We start from the raw sequence: 16,398 nt of genomic DNA on the forward strand, positions 1-16,398 counted from the left end.
AAAAAAAAAAATAAAAATATAAAAAATGTTTAGATAAAAATTGTTTAAATGAAATGGTATCCAAATATAAATTCAAATTCCTTTGCCTTAAATATATAAAAATATAAATACCTAAAAAATGTTTAAATAAAATAAATATTTGAATAAAATGGTACCCAAATATAAATTTGAATTCCTGCGCCTTAAATATAAAAAAATGTAAATATATAAAAAATGTTTAAATAAAATAAATGTTCAAATAAAATGGTATTCAGCAAAAAACTGAAGAGAAAAACTTTGTAAATTTTGTTTCAGAATCGTTGCCTTGAACCTTTGGTCGAGGTTGGGAATGGTTTGTCTCCCTTGGCAGGGAGGGTCAGTACTCTCTGTCATTCTGACATGACTGCCCAGGGCCCTGATTTTATTGTGGCCAAAATACTGGGCTTGGAAACCAAAGCAGGAGCTGGTAGATAACAGCAGCTTGAAAAATGGGCTGATGCCTAATTGATGTGGCAGAAGGAATGAAAGACTCGTGACAGTTAAGAAAAAAAATTGGGCTTTTCAGTGCCTACCTCAGGTTAGGATGACTGCCTGTGTCTTAGTGGAGGAAGATGTTTTTGTAACTTTATTGAAACTTGTTAGTAAAATGTGCCTGAATTCCTAAGGAAACAACCACTGTGAAATCTTTAAAAACCAAATGGAGATTTCCAAAGTGTAGAAGTTGCTATTAATATTTTGGCCGTTCTGTGGCATCTTTTTGATGCATGAATGACTTTGAGAACAAGAACGTGTTCTTAATTATAACACATTACCAGGTCTGTTTACTGCTAATTATTTTACAAGGTTGAGAGAAGAGTTTAAGATGAAAGTTGTGGGGTTACTTGCAAAGTTTTTGGTAAAACCAATGCAGTTGAACCTGGTGGGGAAATCTGCCCTTAAATTGGATTTGGCAGATCTCCTGAGCGTCTAAGGCAGAGGCCAACCCAGCTGGAAAGAGCCTTTCAGGGGTGACTAAGATGTAACTAAATTACCTTTTTGAGAAGTGGGGAAAGCTGATGTCAGGAATAAAATTTCCTTATGTTAAGCTTAGGTAAAAATATAATAATATATAAATATTAGAATTATTTTAATGGTCTTATTTATGGAGATTTCACTGTGCTTAAGTTAGTACTTCTGAGTGTTTGATTGTGACAAAAATGGACAGCTTTGTGGTGGTTTTTTTTTTTATTTTTCATGTTTTGATACTTTGGTCAAGGCATTAACATTAAAAATCATTCAAAATTTTCATTCATCTTCAAACATCGAAATAGATTTGAAATGAGGTTAATGAGAACAGTGTGGGGGGGGAAAAAACCCGAGCCCAAAACCAAAACAACCCCAAAAACTGTTCATTTTTCCATTGTATTTTAAACAAGGAAGTCTGTGGAGCAGCAAATAACAGGACACGTGGGCAGGTGTCAAAGTCAGACCGGGGCTTGTTGCACTGGTTCCAGTGCCCTTTGCTTCAGTGTAACTGGTCATTTTGAGATGAGACTGGGGAAACTGGGCTGCCAGGGCAGAGACCACTGGCTGGGCCCACTGGTTTTTGCTGGGCAGTGGGTAATTTCTGCCTCACTTGTCAGAATCAGCCCACGGTTATCAGGGAATGGGGTAGTGGTGAATTTGGCTTTCAGACTAAAATGAGGTTAAACTTACACATATTCAAAACAATAAATTGATGTTGCAGTGCAGACACTCAAAATCATGAAGGCATTTTGAAACCTTTTTTGTCTGTTAGTTCTACGGCTGAAGCTCTTCCCGCAGTCAGGGCACTGGTAGGGCTTCCTTTACCAGTGGGTCCGTTGGTGTCTGGTCAACTTAGAGCTCTGACTGAAGCTCTTCCCACACTCCCCACACTTGTACGGCCTCTCCCCGGTGTGGATGCGCCGGTGGGTGAGGAGGGTGGAGCTGTGCTTGAAGCCCTTCCCGCAGTCAGTGCAGCGGAAAGGCCTCTCATCCGTGTGCGTCCCATGGTGCTCGAGGAGATGTGAGCTGGTCTGAAACCTCTTCCCACATTCCAAGCACTTGTAGGGCCGTTCCCCAGTGTGTATGCGCTGGTGTCGGATCAGGTTGGAGTTGACACTGAAACTCTTCCCACATTCCCTACACGTGTAGGGCCGTTCCCCAGTGTGGATGTGCTGGTGTTGGAGCAGGTGGGTGCTCCAGATGAAACTCTTCCCACATTCCAAGCACTTGAAGGGCTTCTCTCTGCTGGGAGGCTGCTCAGGGACCACCAGGTCAGAGCTCTGGCTCACGCTCCAGCTGCCTTCCCGGCACAGGCTGGCTCTTTCCTCCTCAGAGCACCCTGGGATGGCTTTGGAGCCCCTCCTGCGGGGGGATCTCCGGCCCTTTTCCTCCCCGCTGCCTTCCTGCGCCGGGGAGCCCTTCAAAACGGCCTCTCCCACCAGGGTCTCACGGGGGGATTTGTCCTCCGGGCTCTCCGTCCTCAGCTCGGGGCCTGGGGCAGGAAGCAAGAAGGACAGGCAGGGGATTTGCCTCCGGCCCACAGGGAAGGCCAAGGACATCCCCCCAACTCCGGCCCCGGCAGGACGGCGGCACCAGCGGGGTTGTCCTGCAGCCGGGGCCATGCTCGGCTGACAGAGCCAGCACAACACCCGCCCAAAGGGACACTGACTTCCTCCTCACCTGCCTGGGGGGCCCAAGGCATCTTCCTCTTCCTCGCAGCCTCCTCCTCCATCCGACCAAGCTTTGGGAAGGACAAATCCTGATGGGGGGAAAACAAGGGCTGAGCGCGTTGGTTTGGGGGTTCCTCCTGCCCAAGTCCATCTCTAGAACTCACTGGGCATCCTGTGTCCATAAAAACCTCCAAAACACCAAGATTCAGCCCAGAAAAACCCAAACCACTGACATTCAGGCAAAAACCCCCAAGAAACAGTAAGATGAACCCCCACCAAACTGCAAAAAGTTGAGATTTAGCTAAAAAAGACTTAAAAATATGAAGGTTACCCTAAAAAAATCTCTCTCAGAAGTTCCCCCTCTCTGGTCTCTCACCTCTGGGGTTCAGAGGGTCTCCCCTGTCTGGGATGCTGAGGGTCCCACTTAGGGATGCTGGGAGTGCTGGGGGGCCCAAGGGTTCCTTCTCCTCTGACTCTCGCCTTCAGGGTGCTGCATTCACAGACATTCCCCCTCTCCAGGGTTTCCAGTCTGTTGTCCCAGGGATCCCAGGGGTCCCCACTGTCCAGGTTTCCCCTTCTCCGTGCTCCCCCCTCCAGACTGCCGGGGGTCCCCCAGCTCCGCCATTGCCCCGCTCCGCCCTCCACACTCGGCAGCTCCCGGGCTCCACCCCCACCCCCAGCACTCCCAGGGGGCCCCAAACCCGCTGTGTCCCCCCCGCCAGCACCGGGCTGACAATGGAGCCGGCGGGGCCTGACCCAGCAACATCAACCCCCACCGTGGGGGGGACCTGCATCCCCCCACCCACCGCCGGGGCTCTGCCACCAACCCAGCCCAGCACCCCCAAAAACACCTCCTGCCCACCGCAAAGAGCCACCAATGGCACAGCCCTGCACAAGGGCCGGCTGTGCCCAAGACAACCAAACAGCCCCATAGGTCACAGGACACCAGAGGCTGCCCCAGGGCAAGGAGAGCAGGGAGTGGATCGGGCCCCCTGACACGTGGGCGGGCTCTGGGTTCAGCCTGACCAGGGGCAATTTGGAACAACAGCACGGCCCCGAACGCTGCCTCGGCACAGGGGGCCCGAGCTCCCCCCTCTCCAGGCTCTTGGAGCTCTTGCAGCTCCCCCCTCTCTCCAGCCTCCCCCGCTTTCCAGGGCTCAAGGCATAGGGACACCGCTGCTCCCCCATGGAAACCCCACTCCTGCTCTCCCCCCACCCATTAGCCCCCCTCTCCCAGCCTTTTCCCATCGGCCCCCCAATCCCCGGCTCCACCCAGCTCCCTTTGGGGGTGACTCATCACCCTTTGGGTGACTCACGCTCCCTTTGGGGGTCCCACCTGCTTTTTTCGCTTCTCTCGCCTCTTTCCCATCGTGGCCGCTCCGCTCACCCAACAGCAGCAGGAAGGGCAGAAGGTAGAGACTGAAACAAAATGGAGGATAGAATACCCTGTCCCTTGGCTCTCTCTCTGCCAGCTCAGTGTGGGGCACACGGGCTGGGGGTCCCTCCCAAGCCCCCCGGGCAGCCGGCGTTGGCTGGGGGGATGTGAGGGCTGGGCCTGCTCAGCACAGCCCCGGCCTCGTGCCCAGCGCCTCTTTCCTGACCCACACAAGAGCTTCCCGGCCCCCCCAGGGCTCCCCTGCTGCTGCCTCTGCTCCTGGCCCTGCCTTTGCTGCTCCCTTGGCTGGGGCAGCGGCTGCAGGGGGGGGATGGCAGCAGCTTCAGCTCCATGGCACTTCCTGGGGGGAGCTCAGCCCGGGGGGGACGGGCAGGGACCTGATGGGGATGGACAGGGGCCCAGCAGGGACAGACAGGGCCTGCAGGGGAAGGCACATGGACAACCTGGCCCCACACACTGCCAGGGCTGTCTCTTTGCTGTTCCTCCTTGCAGGCTCCGTGGCCAGGCACAGTTTGTGTTCCTGGGTGCCCACCATCTCAGCACTTGGAGACGCTCAAATCAGCGCCCGCAGCTCTGCAGCAAAGCCCCAGCTCACCTGGCACACAGGGGATGGACACAGCACCTTCTCAGGGATGGGCATTCACAGCTTTGTCTTCTTCCCCACCAAGGGGCTCTCCTTCCTCAGCAGCACCTCTGCCTTGCACTTTTTCTCAGCCTCACCTCAGGGACAGCTCTGGGCTCACCTCCGCGCCACTTCTCAGCCTCACCTCAGGGCCTGGGCTCAAGGACAGGAACCTGCAGGGAGGGGACATCAGGTGCAAGCTGAGGGCTGCCTGCTTACACTGGCCTCTGGGCTTCTTTCTCCTTCGACAACCAGCCCAGAACTGAGTCTGCTTTTCTAACACCACACATTTACAGACTAACCTTGGAGATAGATATGGACAGACATCTCTATCACCCTGGGGATAGAGCCTCAAGCATGTGCTGCCATAGGAATGGCAATCACAGAATCCGTTGGGTTGGAAAAGACCTCCGAGATCATCAAGTCCAACCCTGGATCCAACCCCGCCGTGCTTCCCAGATCATGGCACTGAGGCCACATCCACTCTCACCTTCAACACCTCCAGGGACGCTGACTCCACCCCCTCCCTGCCCAGACCATTCCAAGGCCTGATGACTCTCTCAGCAAAAAATTCCTTCCTAATATCCAACCTAAACCTCCCCTGGCACAGCTCAAGACCCAGCCCTCTTGTCCTACTGCTGCTTCCTGGCAGAACAGCCCCACCCCCACCTGGCTCCAACCTCCTGGCAGGGACTTGCAGAGAGTGATGATTCATGTTGGGGACCTGAGGGACCCTCTGCAATCCCATCCATGGGACACAATCTCCTCTCCAGAACTTGACTCACTGCAGACTTTGCAGGGAATCTCTGCTCGCAGCTGCATCCTGAGCCCAAGGTCAGTTTGTATCCCCAAGTGCTGATCCAATGGGTGCCCTGGGATTGGAGCCTGGGCTCTAATTAACCTCTCCTGTGCTGCCAAACAGCAGGAGCTGTATGGTCAAGGGACAAACTCTGTGATCCCTGTCAGTGTCCATGGCCCCTGTCAGTGTCCTTCAGGGAAAGTGGGAGGAGGAAATGAAAAAAACAGTTTGGAACTAAACTGGTGTTAAAGTGGGAAAAAGTTCGATCCATGGAAATAAAACTTAGACAGTTTTTCCTGGGCTGCATGAGCTCATTCAGGGATGAAGGACTGGGACTTCTGTGGACACTTGTGCTGGTTTCTTTGGACACTTGTGTTCCTTCAGAGAGCCCCTGGAAACACTCTGCTGTTCACTCCCAGTGCCACCAGTGCCTGGGTCCTGTCTGCAGCAGCAGATTGCAGTGGGAGAGGAGAAATGCTTTTCTGAGCCTCTGGGCTGGACACAGGCACAGCCTGACCCTGAACCCAAGGGAAACAAAGACAAATTCCATGGCTTTAGCTGGACCAAGGGTGGGGGGTTTCCTGAGGGCAGCACTACACCAGACTGTTTTGTGTGTGTGTGAGACAGGCAGAAGCACAAATGCCTGCACAGCCCAGAGCAGTCAGTGTGGGGCTGTGCTTGCTGCTGCAGAGACCCCCAGGGGACAAACCCAGCCAGTAGTTTTGGGAGGGGGTGTCCCTAAGGAGGACACTTGCCTTATTATTGCTTATTATGTGTAATATCTTACAGATCTATCATACAACATCTAAGGATGGATTCTATAGAATATGTGCCATATATATGATACAGAATATATCTGATTATTGCTTTATCTGCCTGTCCAGACAGATATTGTGTATGCAGAGAGATTGTATTTGAGGGATATGTTCCTCTCAATACCCTGTGAGCTCTACTCCCAAGGCCAGCAAATTCCTGAAGCTCCCCCTTCTGTGCCCTGCAGGTTTTGGCAGATTTGCAAGAGCAGGGGAATCATTCCCTGCAGCCCCTTTGCACTGTAGGAAATGGGAGCCCTGTGCACATCCTGCTGCCTCCAGATTCCATTCTGGGTGTGGGAAGGACCCTGTGGGGAGCAAAGAAATGCCTGGTTCTGCAGGAGCTGGAGATGCTCAAGGGGCAGCAGGACCAAGTCAGGGGCCTGAAGGGGGCCTGGGGGGCTTTGGGGTGTGGGAGGGTCCTGGGGGAGCTGGGGAGGGGCTTTGGGGATTGGGGGTACAGACCAGGACAGACCAGGACAGACACCAGTACCTCCTCACTGCTCCTCGGATCTCTCCTGGAGCTGGGCCACGTTGTCCTGGGACACCTGAGCCCCCCCAGTGCCCTCCCAGTACAGCCCAGTGCCTCCAGTACAGCCCACTGTGTTCCTGTCCCAGGGTGTGGGTGATCCCTCTTTGGGGGGGTTGGAAGGGATTTGAGGGGGGTTGGAGGAGATTTGGGGGGATCTAGGAGGGGTTGGATGGGTATTTGGGGGGGTCTTTGGGTGTATTTGGGGAAGTTAAAACAGGTTTTGGGGGCATTGGGGCATCAAAGGGATCTGTGGGGGGAGGGGATTAAAAGGAAAATTGAGGTTAAGGGACATTTGGGAGGGGTTAATGAGGCCTGGGCGGGCAGAGAAGGGGCTACACCAAGAGCAGGTGACACATGAGACCCCCCTGGTGTCCCCAAGGCCCTCTTGGTGTCCCCAGTTCCCCCCTTGACACCCCAAGACCCCCCTGGTGTCTCCAATGTTCCCAGGGACTTTCCATAGCCCCAATTCCCCCCTTGGCACCCCCAATTCCACTGTCCCCAAACCCCTCCCCACTGTCCTCAAACCCATCCCTGATGTCCCCAACCCTCCATCTCACCCCAGGAGCCCCCCCTGGACCCTCTGACCACAAAAACACCCCCCCACAAACTCACAGAAAGGCCAAGGGCATCTGGGGACACGTTGGGGAGAGTTGGGGGGCTTTGAGGGGCACTGGGTGATTACTGGGGGATACTGGGACACACTGAGGGGAACCAGGGGGCACTGGGAGGGACTGGGGGGTTACTGGGAAATTACCAGGACACACGGGGAGACACTGGCAGGTTACTGGGCCATACTGGGGGTTACTGGGTGCTCACTGCAGGATCACTGGGCCATCCTGGGGGGCAGTGGGAGGTCACTGGGACACACTAGGTGGTCACTGAAGGGGTCACTGGAAAGTCACTGGCATATACTGGGGTCTAGGGATCCCCTTACCCAGATGTGCTACATTCCCCCCCCCCCGGATTTTGGGGGCCATCCCTAGGACTCCTTCTTTTTGGGGCTGGGGGACCCCCTGGACCCACTGCTGGGCTTTAGGGAACCCCCCAAAATGCCCTCAAAACTCCTGAAAACCCCCCCTCGACACATCAAAACCTTCTCAAGGTCCCCTCAAATGCCCTCGGAGACCTCATCCCTCCCCAGCACCCTCTAAACCCTCTCAGTGACCCGTAAAACCCACCTGGGACCCCCCAGTCCCCTTTAGGAACCCCCCAATCCCCCTCAGAGACCCTCAAAACCGTCTAAAACCCCGTAAACCCCCTAGAGACCCCAAAACTGCCTAAAAAATCCGGCCACGACCCCCAAACCTCCTCAGAGACCCCCAAACCCCACCTGGCACCCCCCAAATCTCCTCAGAAACCAAAACCCCCTCAGAGACCCCCAAACCCCTTCAGGAACCTTCAACCACCCCCTGAGTCCCCTCAGGACACCGAACTCCCTCAGGGACCCCTCAAAACCTCCTCGGTTATCCCCGAACCCCCCCGCTAAACCCTCCCGAGCCCCCCCGGGGGGACTCACAGCACTCAGAGCGAACCGCAGGCCCCGCCGCCATCACCGAGTCCCGGCTGCGCGCGCACCGCGGTCAGAGAACGCCGCCGCAGCCAATCAGCGCGCGGCCACGCCCCCGCAGCCCCGCCCCCGCCCCTGCCGCGTTGGCTGCCGGGAATCGGTGATGGCGGCGGGTCGGTCGGTGAGCTCTGAGTGCAGGCGGGGGGTGCGGGAGAGCGGGGTCTGGGGATCCCCTCGGGGGCTGCGGGGAGCGCGGCTGTGGGTGGAAAGGCTGCAGGGCTCGGGAGGGTTTAGCGCGGGGGGTTCGGAGGTTCGGAGGACCCTCTCGGGGGCCGCGGGGCCCGGAGACCTCCCAAGATCCCGGAAGGGTGATTCGATTCCTGAAAAAGTCCCTCGGAAAAAAAAATTCAAAACCACCCAACCAAAAAAAGAACCCTAAAAAAAGGAAAAGTGAGAAAAAGGTGAAGGAAAAACTGGAAGGGCGAGGATGATTTTATTGCTTTGCTTCAGTTTTTCCTTGGTCTCCTCCTTCTCAGGTTCTTTGCTCCCTTCTTTTACAGAAAGTTCTTCTGCTGTTCTGTAGTTTTGGGGTCCCTTAGGGGCTTTTAGGGGTCCCTGAGGAGGTTTTGGGGGGGTCTCTGAAGGGGTTTGGTGTCCTGAGGAGACTTAGGAGGGAGGTTGAAGGTCCCTGAAGGGGTTTGGGAATCCCTGAGGGAGTTTTGGAGTCTCCGAGGGAATTGGGAGGTCCTGGGGGGCTTTGGGGGAAGGGTCTTTGAAGGAGTTTTGGAGGTTTCTAGGGGGATTTAGGGAGTCCCAGACGGTTTTGAGGGTCCCTGAGGGGGTTTTTGGGGTCCTTGAAAGGGCTTGGGGGGTCCCAGGTGGGTTTTGCAGGTCACTGAGAGGGTTTAGGGGAACCTGGGGGGGAGATGAGGTCTCTGAGGGGATTTGGGGTGTCTTTGACAAGGTTTCAATGGGTCCAGGGGTGGATTTCTGAGAGGATTTCAGGGGTTTTGAGAGGATTTTGGGCCGTCTCCGTGTCAGTCCTGCCTGGCCACGGCCAAATAAAATTCTTATGATGCCATTTCCCATCCCACTACAGCGCCTCTGCCAGCCCAGCAGACCAACCCCAAGGAAAGGGGATCCCAATTCCCCCCTCGAACCCCAGAGACCCCCAAAACTCAGCACACAGAGACCCCAAAGGAAGGGGGACATGGGTGTCCTCTAGAGCCCAGCAGTGGGGTTCAGGGGATCTCCCAGCCCCCAGGGGAGGGGTCCTGGGGGTGCCCCCAAATGTGCAGGGGGGAGATGTAGCAGAACCGACTAAGGGGATTCCAGTGCCCCAGTATATCCCAGTGACCTCCCAGTGACCCTCAGTATGGCCCAGTAACCCCCTCAGTATGGCCAGTGTGTCCCAGTGACCTCCCACTGCCCCCCAGGATGGCCCAGTGATCCTGCAGTGAGCACCCAGTAACCCCCAGTATGGCCCAGTAACCTCCCAGTGTCTCCCCGTGTGTCCTGGTAATCCCCCAGTAACTCCCCAGTCCCTCCCAGTGCCCTCCCAGTGTCTCTCAGTTCCCCCCAGTGTGTCCCAGTATCCCCCAGTAATCACCCAGGGCCCCGCAAAGCCCCCCAACTGTCCCCAGTGTTTCCCCAGATGCCCTTGGCCTTTCTGTGAGTGTGTGTGGGGGGGTGTTTTTGTGGTCAGAGGGTCCAGGGGGGGCTCCTGGGGAGAGATGGAGGGTTGGGGACAGTGGGGAGGGGTTTGTGGGCAGTGGAATTGGGGGTGCCTAGGGGGGAATTAGGGCTATGGGAAGTCCCTGGGAACATTGGAGACACCAGGGGGGCCTCGGGATGTCAAGGGAGGAACTGGGGACACCAAGAAGGTCTTGGGGACACCAGGGGGGGTCTCAAGACTCACCTGCTCTTGGTGCAGCCCCTCCTCTGCCCGCCCAGGCCTCATTAACCCCTCCCAAATGTCTCCTAACCTCCATTTTCCATTTAATCCCCTCCCCCCATAGGTACCTCTGACCCCCCAATGTCCCCAAGACCTCTTTTAACTTCCCTAAAGGCACTCAAAACCCCCAAATCCCCATCCAAACTCCTCAGATCCCCCCAAATCTCCCCCAGTCCCCCCCTCAAATCCATTCCAACCCCCCTCAAAGAGGGATCACCCAGCACCCTGGGACAGGAACACAGTGGGCTGTACTGGGGGCACTGGGCTGTACTGGGAGGGCACTGGGGGGGCTCAGGTGTCCCAGGACAAGGTGGCCCAGCTCCAGGAGAGATCTGGGGAGCAGTGAGGAGGTACTGGTCTGTCCTGGTCTGTACTGATCTGTACTGGTTTGTACCCCAATCCCCAAAACCCCTCCTCAGCTCCACCAGGACCCTCCTGTACCCCAGAGCCCCCCTGGCCCCCTTCAGGCCCCTGACTTGGTCCTGCTGCCCCTTGAGCATCTCCAGCTCCTGCAGAACCAGGCATTTCTTTGCTCCCCCCACAGGGTCGTTCCCACACCCAGAATGGAATCTGGAGGCAGCAGGATGTGCACAGGGCTCCCATTTCCTACAGTGCAAAGAGGCTGCAGGGAATGATTCCCCTGCTCTTGCAAATCTGCCAAAACCTGCAGGGCACAGAAGGGGGAGCTTCAGGAATTTACTGGCCTTGGGAGTGGAGCTCACAGGGTATTGAGAGGAACATATCCCTCAAATACAATCTCTCTGCATACCACAATATCTGTCTGGACAGACAGATAAAGCAATAATCAGATATATTCTGTATCATATATATGGCACATATTCTATAGAATCCATCCTTAGGTGTTGTATGATAGATCTATAAGATATTACAAATAATAAGCAATAACAAGGCAAGTGTCCTCTTTAGGGACACACTTCAGAAGGGAACTTACACTTGACACCCCCCCCTTCAGCTTCAAGCCACCCGGTGCCACAGAGGGGGACAGAGCTCCTGTGGAACATTCTACTCCCATTGGCACAGAGCAAGGAATAAACCCAAAGTATTGCCTGGGTTTGTTCCCTGGGGGTCTCTGCAGCAGCAAGCACAGCCCCACACTGACTGCTCTGGGCTGTGCAGGCATTTGTGCTTCTGCCTGTCTCACACACACACACAAAAGTCTGGTGTAGTGCTGCCCTCAGGAAACCCCTCCACCCTTGCTCCAGCTAAAACCGTGGAATTTGTCTTTGTTTCCCTTGGGTTCAGGGTCAGGCTGTGCCTGTGTCCAGCCCAGAGGCTCAGAAAAGCATTTCTCCTGTCCCACTGCAATCTGCTGCTGCAGACAGGACCCAGGCACTGGTGGCACTGGGAGTGAACAGCAGAGTGTTTCCAGGGGCTCTCTGAAGGAACACAAGTGTCCAAAGAAACCAGCACAAGTGTCCACAGAAGTCCCAGTCTTTCATCCCTGAATGAGCTTGTTCAGCCCAGGAAAAACTGTCTGAGTTTTATTTCCATGTAAGGAGGTTTTTCCCACTTTAACATCAGTTTAGTTCCAAACCAGTTTCTTCATTTCCTCCTCCCAATTTCCCTGAAGGACACTGACAGGGGCCATGGACACTGACAGGGATCACAGTTTGTCCCTTGGCCATACAGCTCCTGCTGTTTGGCAGCACAGGAGAGGTTAATTAGAGCCCAGGCTCCAATGCCAGGGCACCCATTGGATCAGCACTTGTGGATACAAACTGACCTTGGGCTCAGGATGCATCTGCGAGCAGAGATTTCCCTGCAAAGTCTACAGTGAGTCAAGCTCTGGAGAGCAGATTGTGCCCCATGGATGGGATTGCAGAGGCTCCCTCAGGTCCCCAGGATGAATCATCACTCTCTGCAAGTCCCTGCCAGGAGGTTGGAGCCAGGTGGGGGTGGGGCTGTTCTGCCAGGAAGCAGCAGTAGGACAAGAGGGCTGGGTCTTGAGCTGTGCCAGGGGAGGTTTGGGTTGGATATTAGGAAGCAATTTTTTGCTGAGAGAGTAATCAGGCCTTGGAATGGGGTGGGCAGGGAGGGGGTGGAGTCAGCGACCCTGGAGGTGTTGAAGGTGAGAGTGGATGTGGCCTCAGTGCCATGGTCTGGGAAGCACGGCGGGGTTGGATCCAGGGTTGGATTTGATGATCTCGGAGGTCTTTTCCAACGTGGCTGATTCTGTGATTCTGTGATTGCCATTCCTATGGCAGCACATGCTTGAGGCTCTATCCCCAGGGTGATAGAGATGTCTGTCCATATCTATCTCCAAGGTTAGTCTGTAAATGTGTGGTGTTAGAAAAGCAGGCTAAGTTGTGGGCTGGTTGTAGAAGGAGAAAGAAGCCCATAGGCCAGTGCAAGCAGGCAGCCCTCAGCTTGCACCTGATGTCCCCTCCCTGCAGGTTCCTGTCCTTGAGCCCAGGCCCAGAGGTGAGGCTGAGAAGTGGCGCGGAGGTGAGCCCAGAGCTGTCCCTGAGGTGAGCCCAGAGCTGTCCCTGAGGTGAGCCCAGAGCTGTCCCTGAGGTGAGGCTGAGAAAAAGTGCAAGGCAGAGGTGCTGCTGAGGAAGGAGAGCCCCTTGGTGGGGAAGAAGACAAAGCTGTGAGTGCCCATCCCTGAGAAGGTGCTGTGTCCATCCCCTGTGTGCCAGGTGAGCTGGGGCTTTGCTGCAGAGCTGCAGGCGCTGATTTGAGCGTCTCCAAGTGCTGAGATGGTGGGCACCCAGGAACACAAACTGTGCCTGGCCACGGAGCCTGCAAGGAGGAGCAGAGACAGCGGTGTCAGTGTGTTGGGCCAGGTTGTCCATGTGCCTTCCCCTGCAGGCCCTGGCTGTCCCTGCTGGGCCCCTGTCCATCCCCATCAGGTCCCCTGCCCGTCCCCCCCCAGGCTGAGCTCCCCCCAGGAAGTGCCGTGGAGCTGAAGCTGCTGCCATCCCCCCCCTGCAGCCGCTGCCCCAGCCAAGGGAGCAGCAAAGGCAGGGCCAGGAGCAGAGGCAGCAGCAGGGGAGCCCTGGGGGGTCCGGGAAGCTCTTGTGTGGGTCAGGAAAGAGGCGCTGGTCACGAGGCCGGGGCTGTGCTGAGCAGGCCCAGCCCTCACATCCCCCAGCCAACGCCGGCTGCCCGGGGGGCTTGGGAGGGACCCCCAGCCCGTGTGCCCCACACTGAGCTGGCAGAGAGAGAGCCAAGGGACAAGGCCATGGGCAGGGCCACGGGTGAGGGACAGGCAGGGCCATTGCAGGGCCACGGTGAGGGCACAGCCTGTGGCAGCAGAGCTGCCCAGGGCCGGGGGCAGCCGGGGGTGTTGGTACCAGGCAGTGCTGGGGCCGAGCAGAGCACGAGGCCTCTTGCAGAGCCCTGGAGCAGCCTCCCACTTGCCAGCCCCGCCCTGGTGGGGTGACACTGTCCCCTCCCTACAGGACACTCCCCCCGAACTCTTCAGGGGGGCCTTTTGTGTCTATTCCTGGTTGGTGATTCCTGCTGGGGACCTGAGGGAGCCTCTGCAATCCCATCCATGGGGCACAATCTCCTCTCCAGAGCTTGACTCCCTGCAGACTTTGCAGATAAATCTGTGCTGGCAGCCCGAGTGTGTCACGACTGCCCGCGCTCCCCCCAGCATATATGGGACAAGTTCCCACTTCCTGGGCATCCATGGGATGGGGGTCGATTGTTCTCCTGCTATTGCTTCTCCTCTTTTGGGGGCTCTTGGGGGTGGGCAGGAGGTGTTTTTTGGGGGTGCTGGGCTGGGTTGGCAGCAGAGCCCCAGCAGTGGCCGGGGGGATGCGGGTCTCCCCCAATGGTGGGGGTTGGTGTTGCTGGGTCAGGCCCTGCCGGCTCCATTGTCAGCCCGGTGCTGCCAAGGAGGACACAGCGGGTTTGGGGCCCCCGGGAGTGCCGGGGGTGGGTGTGGAGCCCGGGAGCTGCCGAGTGTGGAGGGCGGAGCGGGGAGATGCCGGAGCTGGGGGACCTCTGGCAGCCTGGAGGGGGGAGCATGGAGAAGGAGGAGCCCCAGGACCCGAGGGAGCCTGAAATGGGGAGCGTGGAGAAGGGGAAACTTGGACAGTGGGGACCCCTGGGATCCCTGGGACAACAAAGTGGAAACCGTGGAAAGGGAGAATGTCTGGGAATATGGCACCCCGAAGGTGAGAGTCAGAGGAGAAGGGAGTCTTGGGACACCCAACACCCCAGAGGAGTCAGAGGGTCAGTCAGGGGAGACCCTCTGAACCCCAGAGGGAAGAGACCAGATAGGAGGAATTTCTGGGAGAATTTTTTTGTGCTGCATGTTCATAGTTTGGAGTATTTTTTGACTTAACTGTAACTTTTTGCAGTTTGGAGGGGCGAGGGTCTTCTTGATATTGTCTGAATCTTGATGTTTTGGAGGTTTTTATGGTCACAGGATGCCTGGTGAGTTCTAGAGATGGACTTGGGCAGGAGGAACCCCCAAGGCAACGCACTCACCCCTTGTTTTCCCCCCATCAGGATTTCTCCTTCCCAAAGCTTGGGCGGATGGAGGAGGAGGCTGCGAGGAAGAGGAAGATGCCTTGGGCCCCCCAGGCAGGTGAGGAGGAAGTCAGTGTCCCTTTGGGCGGGTGTTGTGCTGGCTCTGTCAGCCGAGCATGGCCCCGGCTGCAGGACAACCCCGCTGGCGCCGCCGTCCTGCCGGGGCTGGAGTTGGGGGGATGTCCTTGGCCTTCCCTGTGGGCCGGAGGCAAATCCCCTGCCTGTCCTTCTTGCTTCCTGCCCCAGGCCCCGAGCTGAGGACGGAGAGCCCGGAGGACAAATCCCCCCGTGAGACCCTGGTGGGAGAGGCCGTTTTGAAGGGCTCCCCGGCGCAGGAAGGCAGCGGGGAGGAAAAGGGCCGGAGATCCCCCCGCAGGAGGGGCTCCAAAGCCATCCCAGGGTGCTCTGAGGAGGAAAGAGCCAGCCTGTGTTGGGAAGGCGGCCAGAGCTTGAGGGGGAGCTCTGAGCTGGTGGTCCCTGAGCAGCCTCCCAGCAGAGAGAAGCCCTTCAGGTGCTTGGAATGTGGGAAGAGCTTCAGGACAAGCACTGAACTAATCCAACACCAGCACATCCACACTGGAGAACATCCCTACATGTGTGGGGAATGTGGAAAGAGCTTCAGGCACAGCTCCAGCCTGATCCGACACCAGCAAATCCACACTGGGGAACGGCGCTACACATGTGGGGAATGTGGGAAGAGCTTCAGGGACAGCTCCGACCTGATCCGACACCACCATATCCACACTGGGGAATGGCCATACACATGTGGGGAATGTGGGAAGGGCTTCAGGAAGAGCTCCAGCCTCCTCTCCCACCAGCTCATCCACACTGGGGAGTGTCCCTACACATGTGGGGAATGTGGGATGAGCTTCAAGCAGAGCTCCACCCTCTGCCGCCACCAGATGATCCACACTGGGGAACGGCCCTACACATGTGGGGAGTGTGGGAAGAGCTTCAACCATCGCTCCACCCTATTCACCCACCGGCTCATCCACACTGGGGAACGGCCCTACACGTGTGGGGAATGTGGGAAGAGCTTCTACCAGAGCTCCACCCTCCACATCCACCAGCGCATCCACACTGGGGAACGGCCCTACAAGTGCTTGGAATGTGGGAAGAGGTTTCACACCAGCTCACATCTCCTTGTGCACCAGCGGACGCACACGGATGAGAGGCCCTTCCGCTGCACCGACTGTGGGAAGGGCTTCAAGCACAACTCCACCCTCGTCAGGCACCGGCGCATCCACACCGGGGAGAGGCCCTACAAGTGTGGAGAGTGTGGGTGTGGGAAGAGCTTCACCCAGAGCTGTCACTTGACCAAACACCAACGGACCCACAAGTAAGGGAAGCCCTGTGAGTGAGTGCCCCGACTGCGGGAAGAGCTTCGGCCGTAGGACTGACACACAAAAAAGGTTTCAAAACGTCTTCAGGATTTTGAGTATCTGCACTCCAACATCAATTTATTCTTTGGAATATGTGTAAGTTTAACCTTATTTTAGTCTGAAAGCCAAATTCACCACTACCCCGTTCCCTGATAACCATGGGCTGATTCTGACAAGTGAGGCAGAAATTACCCACTGCCCAGCAAAAACCAGTGGGGCCAGCCAGTGGTCTCT

At 56.4% G+C, this 16,398-nt stretch overlaps 1 pseudogene; it reads left to right on the plus strand.

Moving 5' to 3' along the window:
- The first annotated feature begins 14,848 nt into the window (after nucleotides 1-14,848).
- Nucleotides 14,849-16,143, plus strand: LOC135405307 (zinc finger protein 501-like; annotated as a pseudogene).
- The last annotated feature ends 255 nt before the right edge of the window (nucleotides 16,144-16,398 follow it).

The sequence above is a fragment of the Pseudopipra pipra genome, chromosome W, assembly GCF_036250125.1.
Source record: "Pseudopipra pipra isolate bDixPip1 chromosome W, bDixPip1.hap1, whole genome shotgun sequence".
Classification (NCBI taxonomy): domain Eukaryota; kingdom Metazoa; phylum Chordata; class Aves; order Passeriformes; family Pipridae; genus Pseudopipra; species Pseudopipra pipra.